Here is a 20,627-nt window from a genome sequence, read left to right as displayed (position 1 = left end):
TTTGCAAAAGGTTCAGGTAATTCATACTATTAAATCAGTGGACTCATTTTGCAATGTTTGATTCAATTTCATTAAATTAATTAGACAACATATTCAATAATGAAAACCAGTTTCTTACAGCTTTGGGACAAGCACAAAAAGAAAAAAAAAATCATGAGGAAACAACCCTAATTTTTTTTTTTTTAGCTATTTTTAATCTGCTCTTCATGAAACTAAGGGGAGAAATTCTAAACCTTGACCTTTCCCACAGCAGCTTCGCGCATTACGCTGCCCTTACTCCACGGGTAAGTGCTTTCCTAAGCATCCCCGATGCTGAATGTGATATCCTAAACATTTTCATTAAGCTCAATTTTTGGGCACGCATTATCACCTCAGGCAGCCGAGCAGCGAGCGCGTGTCCCGCTGGGACTGGCTCAGCCGGGCCGACGTGCTCGGGGTACACGCAGTAATTATGCAAAGGGAGCCCCGCTGAGGAACCCCCTCGGAAAGGTGGTTTGCAGGAACACATTGCACGAGTTCTGACTGGGGAATTACCCAGCAGCAGAAAGAGTAAGAGCACTGAAGCTGATTAGATCGTTTGAGGAATTACGCTGACGAGTTTTCGAGGCTTGGCGTTTGGCCGCCGTCGTTTGCCGGCCACCCCAAGATGTGGTTTGTGGGTGATGCACACACAGAAGGGTTGCCACAGAGTGAGATCACAGAGTCACAGACTTAATTAAGTTGGAAAAGACCTCTGAGATCGTCGAGTCCAACCTATGACCCAACACCAACCACCCTGTCAACTATGTGTCATGTCCAGTCTTTCCTTACACACCTCCAGGTGACTCCACCGCCTCCCTGGGCAGCCTCTTCCAGTATCTAATCAGCCCTTCTGTGAAGAAATTCTTCCTAATGTCCAACCTAAACCCCTCCTGCTGCAGTTTATGTTCTCTTGTCCTATGGCTGTTGCCTGGGAGAAGAGCCTGACCCCTGCCCACATGTGCAGGAAGATGCTCCTGCAGGTAAGTGCACCTGCCCAGGGAGGCTCTGCAGAGCAATGACAGGTGCTACATTGGCACAGGGGTTTCCCCAGTGGTGATCAACAGACTTAAAAAGCAGAGGGACCAAAATGCCTTAAGGGGACTAAGCTATAGGAAATCACATCCCACTAATTCTGCTGCTCAGAGAACAGTTTAGGGGGTTCATTCATTTTTCGCCTTGGTCTCAGATGACATGTGGCCATGGTTTCTGAATATAGCCTGCATTTAAACATTCACTGTATAAAGAGAAAACACTCCCATTATTTCAAAGCTTTAGGGAGGATAATTTAGCTGCCCTGTTTCCTCTGATTGTGAGATGGGGAATTGCCAACTGTCCTTAAGCAGCTGCCCAGGGTACCCGACAGATGCACTCAGCATTAGCACATTATTTGCTTTCAATGCTGTTGCTTGAATAAGAGGGAATGTATTATTTGGAATGTACTAGTTCTTCAGCCATCAAATTAGTAATATCTTGTTGGTTTTGTGTTTGTTGTTTTTTGTTGTTTTTTTTTTTAATTCCTAGTAAAGAGAACATAAAAGTTAAAGATGAGAAGCAAAATGTACAACAGGGTAAAGGTGTTAGTCTGATCCCTAAAGCACCCAGCACCATATGCACATGTTTGTCAGGGATTCTGCTTCACTGAACAACTCAAACAACACATGATTTCTCTGATCCTGGTTGATCCCTGGAGAAACACTTGCAGGTTGCTGTTTAAATGAGGAGAAAATTGGTTATAAATCAACCTAATTTTCAAATGTATTAATCCAAAGAGAACCCAATTTTGTGTGAAATGGCAGCATTTAGAAAGGAGCATAAGTAAATCTCAATGAGAAACTCCCTTGAGTTTAAGGTTAGCTTGCATCCAAATTTTAAACTAAAATGATACTGCCTGCCTCACTTTTCAGGTCTCCAAATTTCAGCAGTGATAGAGAACACAAAAGTATAAGTAATTATAAACAAAATATTTACATTTCTGTACACGTAAGTATGATGGAATATTTGATATTCCCTTTCTTGTCTGGCTTTGGTCTAAAGTATGTTTTCAAGAATTGATGTTACTTTGCAGTTTTTCTGAAAGGAAAAGGTTTTCAATCAGAGCAAGGTGACATGGTTGCATTAATACCACAGTTTTTAACTAGCAAGAGTAAGGGTTTGAATTTAATGAGAAATTTCTCTCTGTTCTACCACGTGCCTACTGAATGAAAAACAAACTTGCAGTTGTGTCCTGCACTGGCACACAGAAATTCTCACTCCACTCCACTCCCCAGGGAACTTGATAATAGTTATACCTGTAAAAGGCTTTTGCTTACATCAGAAAACCACCACACAACCGAGCTGTGCTCAAAAGAAAAAGAGCTGCTTTGATATGGCTACAGAGCTGCTCCTTTCCATGGCTGGAGTGGAGAAGCAGAGAAAGTTTTCTAAGATCCTACATTTGTGCATGCAGCTGTTGACAGAATTTTTCACAAGAAGAATTCATTGAGGGGGCTGATCCTGCAAAGCACTGGCTCTGCTGGAGTGGAGAGAGCTTGCCAGGGATGCTCAGCATCTCACAGCCCAGACTGCCACTGACAGCACAGGAACAAAATGACTCCAAGGTCAGAGAAATGCAGGGAACGTAAATCTCTGCCCACCCCAGACAGGGGCTCTGCACAGTGCCCACGTTTCACATTAGAAGTTGCCACATCATTTTTATAACAATTTTCGGGAAATAGAGGGAAAAAAACCCCAAACAGTGAAGGCACAAAGCAAATAAACTTCAAAGACAAGAAACTGAAGGTTTCAGAAAATATATATATATATATAGTGAATCGTAGACAATTTGGGCTCTGTGGTTTTCTCATCAGCCGGAGGACAAATTCTCCTCTCTTATGCTGATGGAACTGTTACAGAGTTAATGAGTAAGGTCTGATCCAACCAAGCTAGCACTTTTTAATATCAGTATGTAGCATGCTGGCACTTAGCAATGTGCTTTTATCTCTAAACACGACAGAATCTTAAAACATCCATAAACCAACAAACCAACCCACCCCTATGGAAAATCCAGATCAGCCCTGCAGGGATGCAGGGCTGATCCCATTGGTAGTTGTGTCTTCCTGGGGGAAAAGGGTCCAGTGATTAAACCCACAACTAGGGCTGAATGTCTCATATCATCTCACCACTGATTTATTGTGTGACCTTCCCCACCTCCTTTCAAGCAAATTATGTAGCTCCTGTCACTTTTTCTTTTACCACATGGTCAGGAAAATACTATTCCCATGTTTCTCTAGCCCACATAAATTTTGAGAACCAATTACCGTTTGTGAAATGCTTTGAATGTGCATTGTCTGAGCACAACTAAGGAAAAGAATGGTAATTACTCATAGTTTTCATTTTCCAGCACATTTAAAACAATTTTCTGTGCCTCAGCTAAAGCCATCACGCTCAAACCTGATGTCCCTCAAACCCCTGCTTTCAACAGGTAAACATTGCAGTGCAAATGTGTAAAACAGACCAGACAAGTCTGAGAGGCTTCAGTAAATATGTTGGCTGCTGGATAAAATTAATTACAAAGTTATTCTCTTAACATTTAAATTTACAACACTTTTATCTAGTTGAAGCCCTTCCCATACAGTTTGTGTAGTGTCCTTTGGATAAGGATGAACCAAAGTGGGCTGAATGCTTGAAAAGTAAAGATTTTCCTCCCTGAAGGAGAGGGAATTGTATATACATATACATTTAGACCCACTTATATATAAAACACAGACATATATGTGAGTTTATAAAAACACAAGTGTTCCAGAGGAATCAGGTATCTATAGTAACAAAATGCTGGTATTCTAATGTCACTGTGCTTCCTCATAATAGGGCCATTAATGAAATAGTTGTTTGATGTTCCATTGCATATAATGATAGCTTTTTGTGCTGTAAATAGACAGCGATACCGATGTGTGCAGATACATTGTTATTGCCAGAAAACTCCTCAGCAGGGCCATTAGAAAAACCCATCATTCCAGCCTCGCTTTCTTTGATTTATAGTTGAGATATTCCCAATCTACATTCAATAGCAAAACTACCTGCAATTTTAAGAATGCGGTGGTTTCCTACGTGCTGCAATGTAAAAAAAAAAAAAAGAAATAAAAATATAAAAATCGTTTAAGTGCTGCCATGAGTTCATTTGCAATGTGGAATGAGAGCTGTCGGATGAGGAAGGCAACATCCTGTCATACTCATGCTGATCCTGGAGTTCTCTCTCATTCCCTGGAAAATCTGTACTGCACTGGTATAAATTTACATGATTTTTTAATCAGATAAGGAGATAGAGCATAGTTTGGGGTAAGGATTCACTACAGTATTTTTAATTCTTTTTTTCTGTTTGTTTGTTTTAATTGCTTTTGCTAATTCTTCCTATTTTTTCTTCAGCAGATAAAGCAAAACCCAGTCACATTTAGACAAATATCCTTGACTAATCAGACCGTCTCCTCTTTGACCAGCAGGAATTTATGTGTTGCAACACAGTTACCTTCCTCTCTTTCTTTTGGTTGTAATGTAGACAAAAAAAAATCAGTCTTAAAACTTCAGATGCGAAGGTGGAATAAGGTTCTCTGTGGCTCATTTGTACCAACACACATTAACAGATCTTTTAAGACTGGGCTCATTTTCACTTTTCTACACTCCAAGGCCCAGTGCCTTAATTTTTGGAAGAGAAGGAGCTTCCTGCTGTTCTCAAGGCCTTCTGCTGAGGAACAGATCAGCTCATTGGGTATTTACAACAGCTTTTTCTGACATGTAATGCATGGCAGCACCATATCCTCCACTTCAGCTGGACCTAGAACTTCTGTGACAGGCAGTAACTTGTTTGAAAATATTGTTACACTGATTTTTGGTCTGTTTTGAAGAAATGGGAGTTTGGAAAGGATGTTTACTGCAGATGGTGAATGATAAGGGGTCATGCACATGGTATAATAAACTGCTTTTAACAAACAAGTGATTTCTCTCCTATTTTCCTGAGAGCTTTATAAGGAAGGCTTCAATCTGGCCCTGAAATTTTAATCTGTTTTTAAAATACTACTTCTCAGCAAGACTAAAGCTTCCAGAAGAGATAACAGCACCTTGAAAACAAAAGCCAACATATTCAGCCATCCATGCACAGATAAAAACAAACACCTTCAAGACAGAACCAAGTGAGTGTGCACAATTCCTACAAGTGGGTTCCAAGCAGAATGACAATGAAATGCAGCACAGTGTGCAGTGCCCCTTCAGTCTCTAGGACTGTCTCAGAAGTGCCACCCTGTTGTCCCTGGTGTTGATGGCTCTTCCTCACCCACACCATAACTGCAAAAACACTTTTCAGTAAAATGGCTCTTAAATTTGGTGCCCTGAACAGACAGATCAGCTCTTCCAGCAAGGAGGAGCATTAAACCTCCCCCAGCCTGCACCTGGTGATCTAAAACCAAAAGGGACCCCAGCAGATCCCAACAACCTGATCCCTTCCCCACGATGGAAGACCATGGAAGGGAAGTTTGTGTTTCCACACCAGGCTGGAGGGGACCAACCTCAGAGCTCCTCTCACTGACACACCTTGGGGATTAATGTCTGCAACACTTTCTGCTACAGCTCCCCATGACCCCACAAACTCTTTTATTCTGTATATTTTGCTCAGGAGTTGTTCTGCTGTGTTTTTGTTTGCTGGAAAACTGATTATGGAAGAGTGTTATAAATACTGGAATTAATGCATATTAAGTTTTTATGGGAGGACACGCTTTTCATTCAGTGTTCTGCTGTACATGTGCATATATTTCTGCAGTAAAATTGGTGACCATGTTGGCAAAGCAACAGTGGATGGAGGGCTTTTATAACAAAACAAAGGATGGATGCCTTGCTATGTAAAATACATCCTTACTAAGGACATTTTCACCTTGAATCCCATCAGCCCTCACTTTCAGACAAATTCTGTTATTGTTTGTGAGCACTTAAACAGCACAGGATGCTTTTCACAGCTACAGTTTATAACTGCCTGCCCTTGGCTGAGGCCCATTGGAATAAGCACAATGAGTAAACATCCTGCTCAAACACTGCACTTCTTTTGTTATCTGAGTTTAAGATGTAATGGGTCCATTTTTTTTCCCAGAGTAATTACAAAGCATTCTCAGTTTTCCAACCTTTATGACATGCAGCAAAATATGACTTACGGCACAGAAATAATAATAAAAGCTCTCTAAAAATTTATGGCTTCCTGCATGTTGCAGAAATGCCTCTCACATTCGTTATATCTCCCACTAGAAAATTATTTCCACGGTATGTTTTAATGAATCTGGAGATGATTTCGACACCTAGGCTATTGAGAAGCAAAATTATTGTTTATTTCCTGTTGATAGATTGAGGTAAGCTTTGAGACATTTAGTAACTGGGAGATTTTCAGACACAAAGATGTCCTTTCCTTATAAAAAGGAAAAAATTAAAGACTTTGCACACTTGGTGCTAAATTTTGATTTTTCAAATACAGCTAACTAAAAAAAGGAAGAGGGGAGGTAAGAAGAAAAGCCACAATCTGTCCAGAGCACTGACTTACTGATTTTGGAGTGCAGAAATAATCTGAAAGAGAGAACCACCTTCATAATAAGCACATAATAACATTAAATAATATTTTGTCCATAAGCCTGAAAACCATAGCATAGGGTCTAATCAATAACAGCTCAAATTCACTTATCTAAAAACTTATTTAATGCAGGCACAGATATTTTCCCCATCTGTATGCCCAAGGAGAGGAGCCCCTGTGCAGAGCAGAGCCTGTGGGTGCCCTTGCAGAGGAGCATTGGAGGGGTTGGAAAACCAGCTGCTGCTTTTTCTGAATTGAGGGGGAAGGAAAAGAGAGTCAGAGGGACTGAACTGACTTCTCAGGGCACAAATCTCTCTGACTCTGGTCACGGGTGACCAACCCTCGTGGTTGGCTGTGTCTTCCCTGCTCTCCAGGTCGTCCCCACAATTCCATGCAGACCATCAGCACGAGGGTTACAGTCAGTGTCACACCTGAAGGACACAGCTCGTTCTAATGCCCAGGACAGGGTTAAAGGTAGATTAAAAAGTGACAAAACTACGTGGAAATAATTTATTGCTTTTAGTTCCATTTGAAAAAGTTTTCATTTTTTCTTAAGACATCATAGAAGCAAATAAAATTCCCAAAGGGTAACTCCTGTTGTACATTTTTGCTGTATAATGAAGAATTCCAGATTAATAACTTTGCACCAGTTCTGAGTTCAGTTTGCTTGCTTCCATGTTTTCTTAAAAGCCTTAACACAGCAAATAGGTATTATAAGTATCTCTGTGGAGACTGGTATTAAGACTTTACTCTGTTCCATCATGAAATGTAAATATTTTCTTTGAGTTAAACCAGAAGTAAATCACAAGTACAACATTTGATGTAATTTCAGTGAGGTTTTTGTGACGTCTCTGAATTGCATGGGAAATATAAAACCAAAATGCTGTTTGAGAGGAGTTTACTGCTGTGAAGCTCCTCTTTGTATCTTTGTTTTCTGATTCCAAACTTTTTATTTTCTTTCAGAGAGCTAAATGATGTGATATGAGGAATCCTGCAGTCCAGCTTTTCAAACAGGGCTGCCTCTGGGCCCATGCACATTCCTCTGGGTGTCTGGTCTACACTGGGCAGTGCTTCTTGCCCTTTTCCCAATGTGCTTGCCTAAGGCACATCCCACATCCATATGGAGACTGTTTGCAGCTCCAAGCCAGATGTGTGCCCTGAAGAGCCACAGCTCGTAGAAAGCAACAACAGAGCTCAGCTCCTGGCAAGGGAACTCGTAGTAGCCTGTGCTCCCAAGGCTATTAACTCAAACAAATGATATTTCTCCCCATCAACATTATTAAAGCCTTTGTGTCCTCTGATCTATTTGTCACTGTCTGTCTTCCTTTTCTCATATCACACATCTCGGTCTAAGCAAATTCTAAAGATGAAGCATCTCTCATGAAGCAGTGGTTACAGCCTTCCTGTCTTTTCTGGCTATACACAGATAATTAATAATAATAATAATAAATAACTGTGTGCAGCTGGATGAATTATTCATAAATGAATATATCAAAATGCTTGACATTATCTTCATCTTCATATATATCCAAGAAAGATGACTAGGTATCTTTCACAGTCATTTTTCTATTAGATAGAAGGGTGAGGGTTTTGATGTGTGATCAATTAAGTACAGTCAAGTGAGTGCAATGCAAAGCAAAACTTCCCCAAACCCACACCCTTTCTGCCAGACCACAGGGCTGACTGTGCAAACAGGAGGCTTTGTGTGTGTGCCCAGTGCCCACAAATACAGATCCATTGCTAAAGCTGTGCAGATATGCCCACTCCCATTTCTCCTTCCATTCACACTCCCGTGCCTGACAGTTCACCAAGGTTTTTAAATATAACTATTCACGTCTCTCCTTTCTGCAGAACTGCAATTTTGCAAACTGCCTAAGTAAGTGAATTTTTTTTTTTTCTGTTTCCATTATACTGGGATCATTTTAACAGAGCAGAAGAAAATGCCACATAATACATTATTCCTTATTCTGTCTTACACTTTAAAGTACAATTATAGTCAGAACGTGAATCTAAAAATGGACTCATGGGACCAGAGTCTCAGACACTGTAAATTGGCACAGATTCATTCTCTTCTGCAGAACTGGAGTCTGCAGCTGAGAATTTGACAGAGTAGCTTTATATCAATGAACTCACTTCAAGTTGCAACAGTTTCCAAGGAAAGAGTTTTCCTGCTCACCAGCCTGATAAACAAACTTGTAAATTTAGTATCAGTGTCCTTGATATTGTGTAAGCAGCTATAATGATTCTGTGGTGCAAAGAATTAACTATGCTGTTATTGATATAGGAGGCTGATTTAAAGCCGACCCCCCCAGCTAAATGTGCCTCCCATGTTTGCAGGACCTTGGTTTGTGCAGCAAACCCTGCAAAGGCAGCACTGAGCTCAGGCAGCAATTTACTCTGGGGAACCCGAAAATTTATCACTCATCTTGTGGACTTGACTCTGGACCAGAACTGTGCTCCATGAGTATTTATCCCTCATTTCTCTGGACTTAAAGAAGTATTTATTTATGCAGACCTCCCACAATATTTATGGTTGTCCTCCAGGAAAGATGGCAAGAAAAACTGAGCTCTTCCTGTGAGTGGCCATGACAGCACAGAGCAGTACAGACACTGTGTTGTGGGATGAGTCTAAAATATAAATTATGCCCTGTTTTAGATCTGCTGGACTGGTGGAAGAAGCAGTCTGGCCACCAAATTGAGCAACCTGATGGAGGATAAAGGGCAGCTCAAGCTGGTTGAAGGATGTGGCTTTGACCCACCTCTGAGTAAATCTGGTGCATCTCTAGTTCCAGCTTTCCAGCAAGGTGTACCCAATACCCAATAACTTACACAGAATGTCATCTGCTTTTTGTAAATGTTTTTGATTTTCACAGACACTTCAGTAGTAAGTTTCTATCTTCTCAGCAATAGGAATACAGAAAACAATGTATGTTAAATAAAGCAAACGGAAAAAAGTCAAATATATTTTTACATCTCTCTCATTTCCACAAAACAGGACATACCTAGAACTCTAACACTTCTAAACTTCTAATAATAGACCTCTAATATCAGTACACAATAAAATCAGGGGGAGATATCTAAGCCAAATAATTTTCCTTTGTATTTAAATCACACTAGTGATATCTTTAGGTGATATAAACCAGTACAGCTCCACTGATGGCAATGGTTCTGTAGGAAGCTGAGGGCTGTTACACCTCTACCCACTCACAGATCAGAGGGTATGTTACCATTTAAAAACTCAGCTCATAACTTGGAAAGCAACTGTACTCCTTTAGCACTGCTTTGTATTTCAGAAGCTCTCCTAACTTGACTTACCAGAACAAAGTGTTCTGTTTATTAATAGTTCCCCTAATTACTACAGAAACAAGCAAAAACCCAGAAATACCTATACTTGCTATTGCTGAAGTTCAAATGCATGACTGTGCTACTGAAGTAAATCCCTATGAATATTTGAAATATTAGATAATTATCTCCAAAATGTGCTAATAGCCCCAAAGTAAATGGATTTTTATTTCATTTGTTACTTGTGACCTCTCAGCTCAATAATTTAGGAGAAGGTGACTGCAGCCACTTCAATCTAATGGAGGGGGTGAAAGCTGTTTGACTTGTGGATATTTCTGCAATCTCAAATAATCATTTCTCTAAAACAGAGAAAGTCATATGAGACACAAAGGTGCACAGAATATTGTGTAGCCACAGGAAAACATAAGATTACTGCTCTGCTGCAAAGCAAAGAGGCACAAGCCAAGAGTGACAGCTCAGGGTGGAAAAGGGCTTTGCGTGTTCTTCAGAAAGAAAAAACACGTGTCAGAGCAACACCTGATGTAATAATAACTGATCATCAATAAATAATTGATTTTCCTAACGGAAACAATTCAGAGAGGCCCAAGTTCCCTAATTCCCACCTTACTTGCACTGATAAGAAGTGACACAGAAATGTGGCATTTGAAGGCTGGCCCAGCACACACACTATTTCCCCTGCTCATGTTGGACTCTCACCTTCCCCACACCTTGCAGTTCAAAACCTCCAGAGAAAATTAATGTATCTTTCATTACAAAGAGTGTTTTCCCTCTCTCTGCAAATTTCTGCCTCTATAAACTCCATCAAATAATATGGCTATTTTCAGCCTGTCTTTAAAAAAAAACCCAAAAGAACACAAGAAGACTGTGGTAATGGAGACCCCAGCTGACACCTCCCTTTGTAATGTGTTTCGTCTGCCCTCAGATCTTTTCATTAAACAATTCACTGTCTGAAGGGGGGAAGACAGGACAGGGAAGAAATTGATTTTAGAATTCATCATTAAACGCCCTTGGGTTTTTTTTCCTTTTTTTCCCCCCCTCTTTGTTTTTCTAATAACAGTATGGCATTGTCTGTGGAGAGAATCAAAGAGAGAACATCAGAGAAGCCAAATCATCAGAGGGTTGGTGTCTGTATGTATGTTTTAATGCTCAAAACTCTATTATGTCAGGTATTTGCCGGGAACTCTTCATGGAAACTGATTTTTTCAGTGCACAAAAATATCCACACGTTCATGCACACACAAACCAGGTTTTTGTTAAGTGCTCTTGAAGTGCATGGGCTGGGATGGCCTTTTCATCTCTCCTGGTTGACAGGTCAACTGCCTCACTGCAGCACTACCATGGGCTCCTAAAAGCTTTTTCAGCTTTATGAACAAACTGATAGAAAACTTGTTAAGTCTGACCCTGCAATTATGTTGCATTGAGCAGGATCAGCACAGTTATTGCCTCTTCCAATCTTCCCTTTGTCGGTTCAAATGCAAGGAGCACTGATACACGTTAATGGCAACCACATAATAGTTAAGCCTCAACATTCATTTTTAACCCAACTATTTTGGTAATAAGTCCATTTGTAGATAATGAGGCAGCTGTCAATGGCAGGGATGTGTTATAATCACTCCAAACTACATGGAGGACAGGGGAATTGGCAGAAAGTCTCAGTTAATTCTATAAAGATCCCTGTGTCCTCCATTATGTTAAAAAAATCTTATGAGGAGCACTCACATCTCTTTTCTGCCTAGTGTAAATAAAGAAATAAAACATGTAACTCTGTCCCACCGCAGAGATTACCCCGTGTTTGTAATTTCAGAGAAACATTAGCCAGTGAATTAGTAAATTTGGATGGAAATTAAGTTTTTTTCCATGGACAAAAGATTTGCCTGGAGAAATACCACGAGGTGCTCCGTGAGAAGCAGCCCTTCCAAAAAGCCTGATCTGGCACATTCTGGGTCTCCTCTCCTCCAGCTGAAGGTAGTTGCAGCAGAGGGAACCAGGCAGGATCCCCTGAGCCAGCTCCCTGTGAGTGAGCAGCAATTTTGGAATGACACCTAGAAGGGCCCTTCCAAACAGAAGGAATACTGGGACTCCAGTGCCACCAAAGCTGGAATTCACTCGGCAAGGAACATGTAGCAATTACAGGGAGCCTGTCAAACTGTGCCTGGAGAATTACGTGCATTGTGAATTTTGGGTTGGTTTACTCCTGTTAGCTAAATCATTAAGAACTAGTTCTGATCTCCCACGAATACATTTTTAAATTGAAATGGTGTCACACAATTTCTGGTTTGTTTATGAGCCAATGATATTTACTCTGGATAGCACCTAATACAAGGTTTTTAAACTGAAAGCATATGGTTTGGAAAATTGCTTCTCAAAGCACAACACCCTTCATCTCCCACATCCTGGGATTCAAAGGTACAACTTTTCTCAGCGTCCAAGATTTGTAGCACATTCATGAAGCATTACCTGCCTTCGCACCCATTGGGATCATTGTGTTGGCAAATTTAAAGTTGTAATTTAACTTATACTTAGGGTGGTTATTGCATAGTTTAAAGACTTCATTAGCAAGATTCAAAAAGGCCATTAAACACCATTTTTTTCAGCTGTGGTGAATGGAAAATCTAAGAAAAACCTCAAAGCTTGTTTTAAAATTAGAAAAATCTCCCATGGTTGCTGATTCATGGTGATCACTCTTGTAAGTTTAAAATCAGTGATTATTGTGGGTTTGTCTATCAGGAAGTGGGATTTTTTGGCACTGCACACACGGTTACTGATATTAGTCCTGCTTTGCTTTCCTCAGCTTTTCACTTAAGGTAATTACCAGAAGAAACCCTCCCAGAAACAAAGATCCAGGACACGAGGCTCTCACGCACGGAATGTGACAGAAGCTGGATTGACTAAAACCTGCCCTTAGAAGACCCACTAGTCACTAAAATCCAAACCTATTCATCAGCTGCTTCCAGAATCTGATTTTTAATATTTCTTTTCCATATTTAAAACTGGCTCATGCGAGCTTGGAGGTGACAGGGATTGCTGCTGATACAACCCTGAGCCTCTCAGTGCTGTTCCCTTACAGCTCAGCTCCTGGACCGTGGGGAGCCCACTCAAGCCATAACACAGTGCTACCTGAAAGGAAGGACTAGTTGTATATTTGGGTTCTAAAAATGAAAGCTGGGCCCTCCCTTAACTGCTGTGGGGTTGCAGGTGACTGTCAGCCCTGAACTTCTCCTGCTCAGCTGGCTGAGAGCTGCAAGTGTTTGTTACGGCCAAGCCATCCCTCTCCGGGGAGGAGTAGGGGGCAAAGAAATGGTTTTGCCACCTAAACCAGTGCAACTCCAGCTCAAACATGCCCCCTGCCTGGTGGGTACCTTGGTACATTGTCACTTATTGATCAGCTCCATGACACAAAATCCCCTGGATCCCTTTCCCCATAACAGGCAGGGTCTGTGTCCCCGGGTACAGCTCACGGCTGGCTCTGAGCCCCAAGGGGTCACTGATCTCCTCTCTGCTGTGTCTTTGAGCCTGAACACTAACACAAGGGCTTTAAGATTTAGTTCACACAGACCCCAATCAGTTTGGGTTTTCTCAGAGAACTTTTCAAACTAAGGAGTATAAAGGAATTTAAATCCTGTCTATGGTGTAGCACGAGAGCTCCAAGTTATAATTTTCCCTTACAGTCTGTATATGTTTTGAACCATCTGTGGCAATGACAACAAACAGGGAGCCAACAACTTCAGCTATAATTGCTGAGAGCTGTAGGTACAAATAAACACCAGTTTTTCTCTTTAGTATATACAACACATGGAGCAGTGCTGTAGGTCAGGAGAATTATGTCTCAGGCTTCTGTGGGCAGGTTTCTGATAGAGGTTTTATTTTTTGATGTTGCAAGCTTTCAGGGAGTTATGACATTATTGTTTCTTTCCAGATTGCCCTGATTGAGATCAAAGTTCAGGAGTTGTATTATGTTACCCAAAGATTGCTTTGCTCCTGTTCTTTCCAAAGAATTGCATGGATCTGCAGTGAGCAGCTTCAGAAGCAGCAAGTCTTGGCTTCATTCTCACTTGCATTAATGAAAATCACAACTAGTGAAACACAATTAAGCTCATGTAAAAGAGAGGAGACTCCTTTCCTTGGTTTTCTCTCTTGTTATTTACAGAGTGGCTAAAAAGGAGTTACTGAAAAGATGCAACTTGTTTTAAACTGTTTTCATTGTTATATCATCTTTCACACTCCTGCTTTTCAGGGTAATTCTGACTTCAATGCCCTTTATACTTATCATATAACTCCACAAGGGAATTGTTGTATGCAGTGGATAATTAAGCATCTTTGCTGATGGTAGTCTTTGACTATGGCAGGATTCTTACAGAACTAGTCTTATTTTCTGAACTGTTTTGTCATTTGCTAATTAGAGTCTGGCCTTAAGGTCTTTTAGAAACATTTTTCTGAACTCATCTTATTATCCAAAACTTTTCTCTTAGTTTTCCTTGGCAACATATAGCAGTTAATTGCTAATGTATATATTCACTTCCAACAGAACCTTTCTCCTCAGTGAGGAGTTCTTTCCTGCTGCTTTCTTCTCCTCCAGTGAAAAGTTGAAACCTGTTGCCCTGAGAAGGACAGAGAATGGATTTGTTGTAAAAAACAATGATATTCTGTTGTTATTTTAGTGTCAGTAAACTTTATTCTGAGGATGCTGTATGGGAATATCCTGAAATCTCCTAGATAGGAGCTGAGATCTGAAATCAGGGATTATACACACAGAAAATGTGTGCTGTGAAATACAAGATCACTCCAAGGTGGAATCATGACTTGGAAGCCTTGGAGCAAAATTCAAGGAAATGGAGCAAAATGAAGAGCTTAATTGTCTGAAGACTCTATTCTGTTTTACTTTACACACATGGATTTCCCCTGTAAAGCTAAAGCACTACTTGAATATTTAAAATTAGGCACACAATTAAATGGTTTTCTGGATTCAAGCCAGGCTGCTCAGCAACTTGCTGTATTATCCCTCTGGAGAGCAGTTACTTTGTCTTTTGAAAGCCAATTTGTCCACCCTTAATGAATCACTTCTTGCCTCTGCCCTGTGTTTTATTTCATTGGTTTTTACATACATTTTTATGAGCTGAAACGACCATCCTGCCACCCTTCAAACACTTCTGACAACCCAAATACTCAGCCCAGGGTAGCACTGAATCCTCACTCATGGCAGGATGAAGATCCATAATGTTACCTCGGGAATACAAAGTGTGAAGTGCAAAATCACAGTGTCTTTGCCAAACCTGAGCAGAAAATGAAGCCACAAAAGACTGCAGCTCAGGAGGATGAGAAGGGAAGCCAGTCGGCCACCAGCCCAACGTTATCATGATACAGTGTTTCTGTTCTGCTCCACGGAAATACAAACCACAGGAGAATACTGAGAAAAACCCATCACTAACAGGTTTATGTACTTCATAAACACACAGCTAAGAGAGCTGCAGCTCTGCAAACAATCTGCCTATGACTGACAAAGCGTTTATTAAATCAAACAAGATGCTTTTGGCACTTCCAAAACAATTGAAATGGGAGGAGAAAGGATGAAGGGAGGCACCTGTGTGAAACTATCTCAGGCAAGGGTATCAAAAATACACAAGCCATAGGACCCTCTAGATATTGTTCTTCCCTGTGATCTAGCAATTCATTTTGCTTTAACAAAGACAAGAACTGATGACAGCAAAACTCTCTTACCCACTAATTGTTTCTCATGATAAAATACACACTGTACAGTTCTTAGTTCACTCCTTACTGCTCTAAAATGTCTGACAGCTGCAGGAAATATCTGTGCGCTTCCGAGAGGAAAAAGGAAAGTTTGGACAAACTAAAAAGCCTTTGACAGGATCGGGAAAATGGAATGGGGGAAAACACGGACTGGATCAGAGCTGGAATAGGGAATGGGGGAAAACCAGGACTGGATAATGACTGGAATACGGAATGGGGGAAAAGCTGGACTGGATCAGGATCGAAATAGGAAATGGGGGAAAACCCGGACTGGATCACGGAATGGGGGAAAAGCTGGACTGGATCAGGATCGAAATAGGAAATGGGGGAAAACCCGGACTGGATCAAGGCTGGAATGAGGAACAGGGGAAACCTGGACTGGATCAGCGCCAGAATATGGAATGGGGGAAAACCCAGACTGGATTAGGCCTGGGACCCAGAATGGAGGAAAACCTGGACTGGATCATGGCTGGAATGAGGAATGGGGAAGAGCTCAGTTAAGCCTCTCGAGTGCCGGAGAACTGAATAAAAGTGTTCAAAAGGTGTCCCAGCGTAGCAGCCAAACTGGAGCTGTTCCTTGCCATGTCAGCACCCCCACCCTGCACTGCAGAGACACCCCAGAGATGTGTCAGAGCTTCGCACCCCATTGGAGCTGGGCCCCAGCAGCCCCAAAGGCTCTCATGGAAGTTACAGGAACAATGAAGAGGAATCAGGATGTAAGATATTCTAAGAGCTCACTCGATGCCTCCACCTGGTTTAAAATTAGTCCTGTAGTCCAACTGTTTGGGTTTACACCTCCAGTTCCCCTCTCTGGTCATTCCCAGAGTGCTGAAGCTGATGAGGAGCATTCAAATGGGTTTTGCTCATTCCAGGCAAACTGGTAAATGAGAGATGACACAGTTCTGTATCTTTTAGCTTAAAAATTAGCTTAAAAACTGCTGCTTGGCTTTCTATAAAGCGATGCCACCAGAAGATGTGTCTTACAGGAGAGGCATGGGTTTGGACTGTTAAATCTGTGGGAGCAACAGAGATTCTGTCAAAACAAGGAAACCTTTTGCTTGTTTTACAGCAACGAAACAACTTCTGAAACACCATGTGAAGCAGAAGGCTCCAGCTCATCAAATCTACATTATATGCATGACTACTCCCCAGAACAACAAAAATTAGCCTGTGGCTGTGAAGAAAGTATAAGATGGCAAGGTGGATTTTATCCTTTTACTCACTACCTGACTTGTGGTGGGAAGACAAGGCAGCTGTTGTAAGAACCATACAGGATCACAGGCCACATGTACAGTCTGGGAGAATCCATCCCAGGGGTGCAGAGACAGTACAATGTCTCTCCTCATTTAATAAATATGGCTCTCTCAATTGGATGAATTTGGTTACCTGCAGGAGTTTTCACTCTGACAGTCTTTGGAATTAGCTGTGCTAGGAAAACTGCCGTAGGAAGTGTTGGGAGTGTATCCATAACTGAAATGGATACTGTAATAGTGAATGACATCTGATATTTTTGGCACAAAACTGGTACTTAGTTATTTCAAGCTATCACATTGCACCATGCAATGGCAGAGGGAGCCAAGATGATAAAATACCAGCTACAAATTCGGAGACCTATTCTCTCCATCTATTTTTAGGAATTCAGGTTGCTATCAGTTCCTATACCTTTTCTAGGGGAAGGAACATGACAGACCAACAATTCAGTGGAGGGACTTGGAGCAGCCTGTCAAGCTCAGGTTGTCAGAAAGACCCAGTTTGTTGGTATTCAAATTCCTAGCAGGTTAGATGACCTGAATGTAGCTCAAAAGGAAAAAAAAAAAAAAAAAGAGAAATAAAATCACCTACTTTAATAACCAAAGGAAAGTCACTGCAAGAGAGGTTTGTAGAAAAGTAAATACTTGTGAAATTATCTTCTCCCTCTCTACAGTTACCAAATAAAATCAAAGTGATATTCAGGATATTGAATTCCAACAAGATACTCATCTGTACAGACTTCCCTCAGGTGGAAACCAAATAGCCTAAAAGTGAGTCTGGAATTCTGTTTCTGCAGTTTCCAAATCAGACCATTTCATAACAGGATCTGTGACACCTGTGATCAGCTACGGCACTTACAGCAAATTCTGAAAACACACACATTTTTTAGGGAACAAGAAGAAAACCTTTTCAGAGGTGAGCAATAAAATAAAAGGAAGGAAATGGCTCCCAACCTACCTCAAAAATTGTATATATTAAAAAGTTCTGGCTGTACCTCAGCACAAGTACACATAACCTTTAATACCTTTATTGTTAAGATTTGCCAGTTAAGAAAGTGCTATTATCTGTCTTTTATAGGTAGGGAACAGCACCTAGAGAGCCTGACTAACTTGTTCAGTGTCATAAAGGGATCACAGAGTAGAGCTGAGAATTAAACTTTGTTCTCAGAGCTCTCAAATAAATGCCGTTGTTCCTGAGCTCTTTAAATAAAAAGTGTTTAACAGGAAAGAAGAGGAGGCAAGGGAAGAGGAGTATTTGATCACCAAAGAATTGTGAGTGTTAGGAGGAACAAAACTCAATGCAATTTAATGTAGGAAAATGCTATAAGGCACTTTTAACAAATACATTAATCTGACCACAAAAAACCAAAACAACAAACAAAACCTAAGAGGGAGGACTATTTCTAATTCTGTATTTAAATGGAAAAGTGTAATATATTTTCAATATTAAACAGAAAATCAAACATTATTAATTCCCTAATTATGTTGAAAATCATATTAGACTGCATCATCACAGCATTTAAAGGGGAGTTCTTCTGATTCAAACTTATCCAATCTACAACGTTCAAAATGACCAGAAAATTCCACCCCACCTGCATTTATTATGTTATCATTATTTATAATGGAAAAGGCTAATCAGTTTGGAGGTGCTCTGTGAGAATGTAAGGTTAAAGAGAGAGTGTTTTTCAACCTGAAATAATCAATAATTTAGTTTTGATCAATTCTAATTTCTATGCAAATCAATGCCTTAACCCTGGTCCATCTATTAACTGAAGCCCACATGGAATGCACTTGATCACACAAGGAGCCTCAATTAAAGTCAGGCCTGGAACTTGATACCAAAGTGAAAAATTACCTGTGATGGTCAAAAGCTGATGGTTGGACTGAGTGACTGAGGTAGCAGGACTGGGGACAATGACAGCATTAAAAACTCTGAGATCCCATGTGTGCTCCCAAAATCCAAGGAGCAGCTGAACAGCACAGGGGGTGATGTGCTTTGGATACCTGGAGCATTTTTTATAAAGACATTCTCTGCAATATGGTAATTTCCATAAGAATTCTCTTACCCAGTGTGTATTTATTTATGCACACCACATATTCATGCCTGTCAGGAGATGTCTGCATGAAGATTTACTTTAGTGGATATACTACAGTGTCCCTCCAAATGATGCCTCTTTTACTGGTGTTGAAACACAAACAGCAAAACTCCTCATGCTTGAAAATCCTCCCCATTAGCACGACCTTCCTAAGCAGTTAATTCCTGCCCTGGAATATATTTGTAGCGTGGCTGGTGTATGGCTTAAGGTAAAAAAATACCATAGAAATCTACAATCTGGCCTGTCTTCAGTTTTCCCTCCCAGCAAATATTTTCTGTTTGCCTCCTCATTACTCCTCGGTTGTACTCTCTGCTGGAACATCATTCACATGGAATGGTTTATGGTTGTTGTTGTCTTGGAAGATGACAATTAAAATCTCTCAGTGCTACTAAATGTTGCCACATTGTTCACCAAAGAAGCCTTGGAAGTGAACAATGACGAAGGAGCACACACAGGCAGAAAAGAACACAGAAAAACAGTCCTGTGCACTTTCCTCCTTAAATCACAATAAAGATCATAAAACCTCCCCAAAAACAAGGGAATAATCCTGAATAGCTGGGAGCTTACAATGACAAACGGCATGAAATCTTCCTTCTGGTGTTTTCTCTTCTTTAATTTAGTTGTAAACTAGCTTGGAATAAATTCTGGAGTCTCCAAATACGCATTAAAATGAGTATGGCACAGGGAAAAATCTGCTTAGAAATAATCTGCATGTAAGGCTGCATTGTTCAAAGAAGAATTTTTCCAAGCAGTGCTCTGACTACATGTCCCCATGAGAGAGACTCCGTTCATCATCTAAAAGGCTGTAATTAATTGGGAAAAAAATAACTGAAAGCCATTACTGGGAAACACATGGGAGGTGAGAGAGACTATTAAATTTATTTCCAAGAGGAGATGGGGAAAGTATTACATTTCCCTGCCCAAATAACCTTAGTTAATATACATTGATCAACTACTGCTTCAGATAGAAGCATGGCTTATCAGTTTATCAACATCTCAAGGTTTTGTGCCAATTGTTCTGACATGTTCTCAATAAATATAATAATAGCAAAAGGCCAAAAAAAGGAAATGGGCAGATCCATCTTTCAGTGACTACTACCACCACCTCAGTAGATCAATACATGTCAGAACGTTCTTATCATTTGGAAAACAGAAATCCTTTTATGGCAATAAAGCTTTAGTATTTTAGTTATTAATTCAGATCAGTCATGACAGACCCAGGAAATTTCAGACTGGCACAGGAAAACCACAAAATTAATCCCAACTAATTGGGAAAAACGTGTGATCTCAAGTGAAACTTCCACCTGTTACGTGGGTTTGAGATTTATGTCCAGATTTTCAATGCCTATTTAAGGGGGCAGATTCTGATTTTGCCTCCTGATGGAATTCTGTAAAATAAGTAAAATAAAACTAATGTGCTGTTTCATATTACTGTCAATGAGAGAATAACCAAATTCAGTTTTCTGGAACTGGAACATGAGAATTGTCATACAAAATATTACAATACTGCCAAGTACAGGTTAGAATGTTGCTGCTCTAAGAATGAGCACAAATAGCTGTTACAGCAGAAAGGGTTGAAGTTTTTGTAGGCTTTTCTGTATCTGAGAATTCCAAATTCTCCTTTCTCAAAGGCAG

This window comes from Manacus vitellinus, unplaced genomic scaffold, assembly GCF_001715985.3.
Source record: "Manacus vitellinus isolate BGI_N305 unplaced genomic scaffold, ASM171598v3 scaffold_26_pilon, whole genome shotgun sequence".
Taxonomy (NCBI): domain Eukaryota; kingdom Metazoa; phylum Chordata; class Aves; order Passeriformes; family Pipridae; genus Manacus; species Manacus vitellinus.
The sequence above is the reverse complement of the archived record's forward strand: the minus strand, read 5'-3'. Positions refer to the sequence as shown.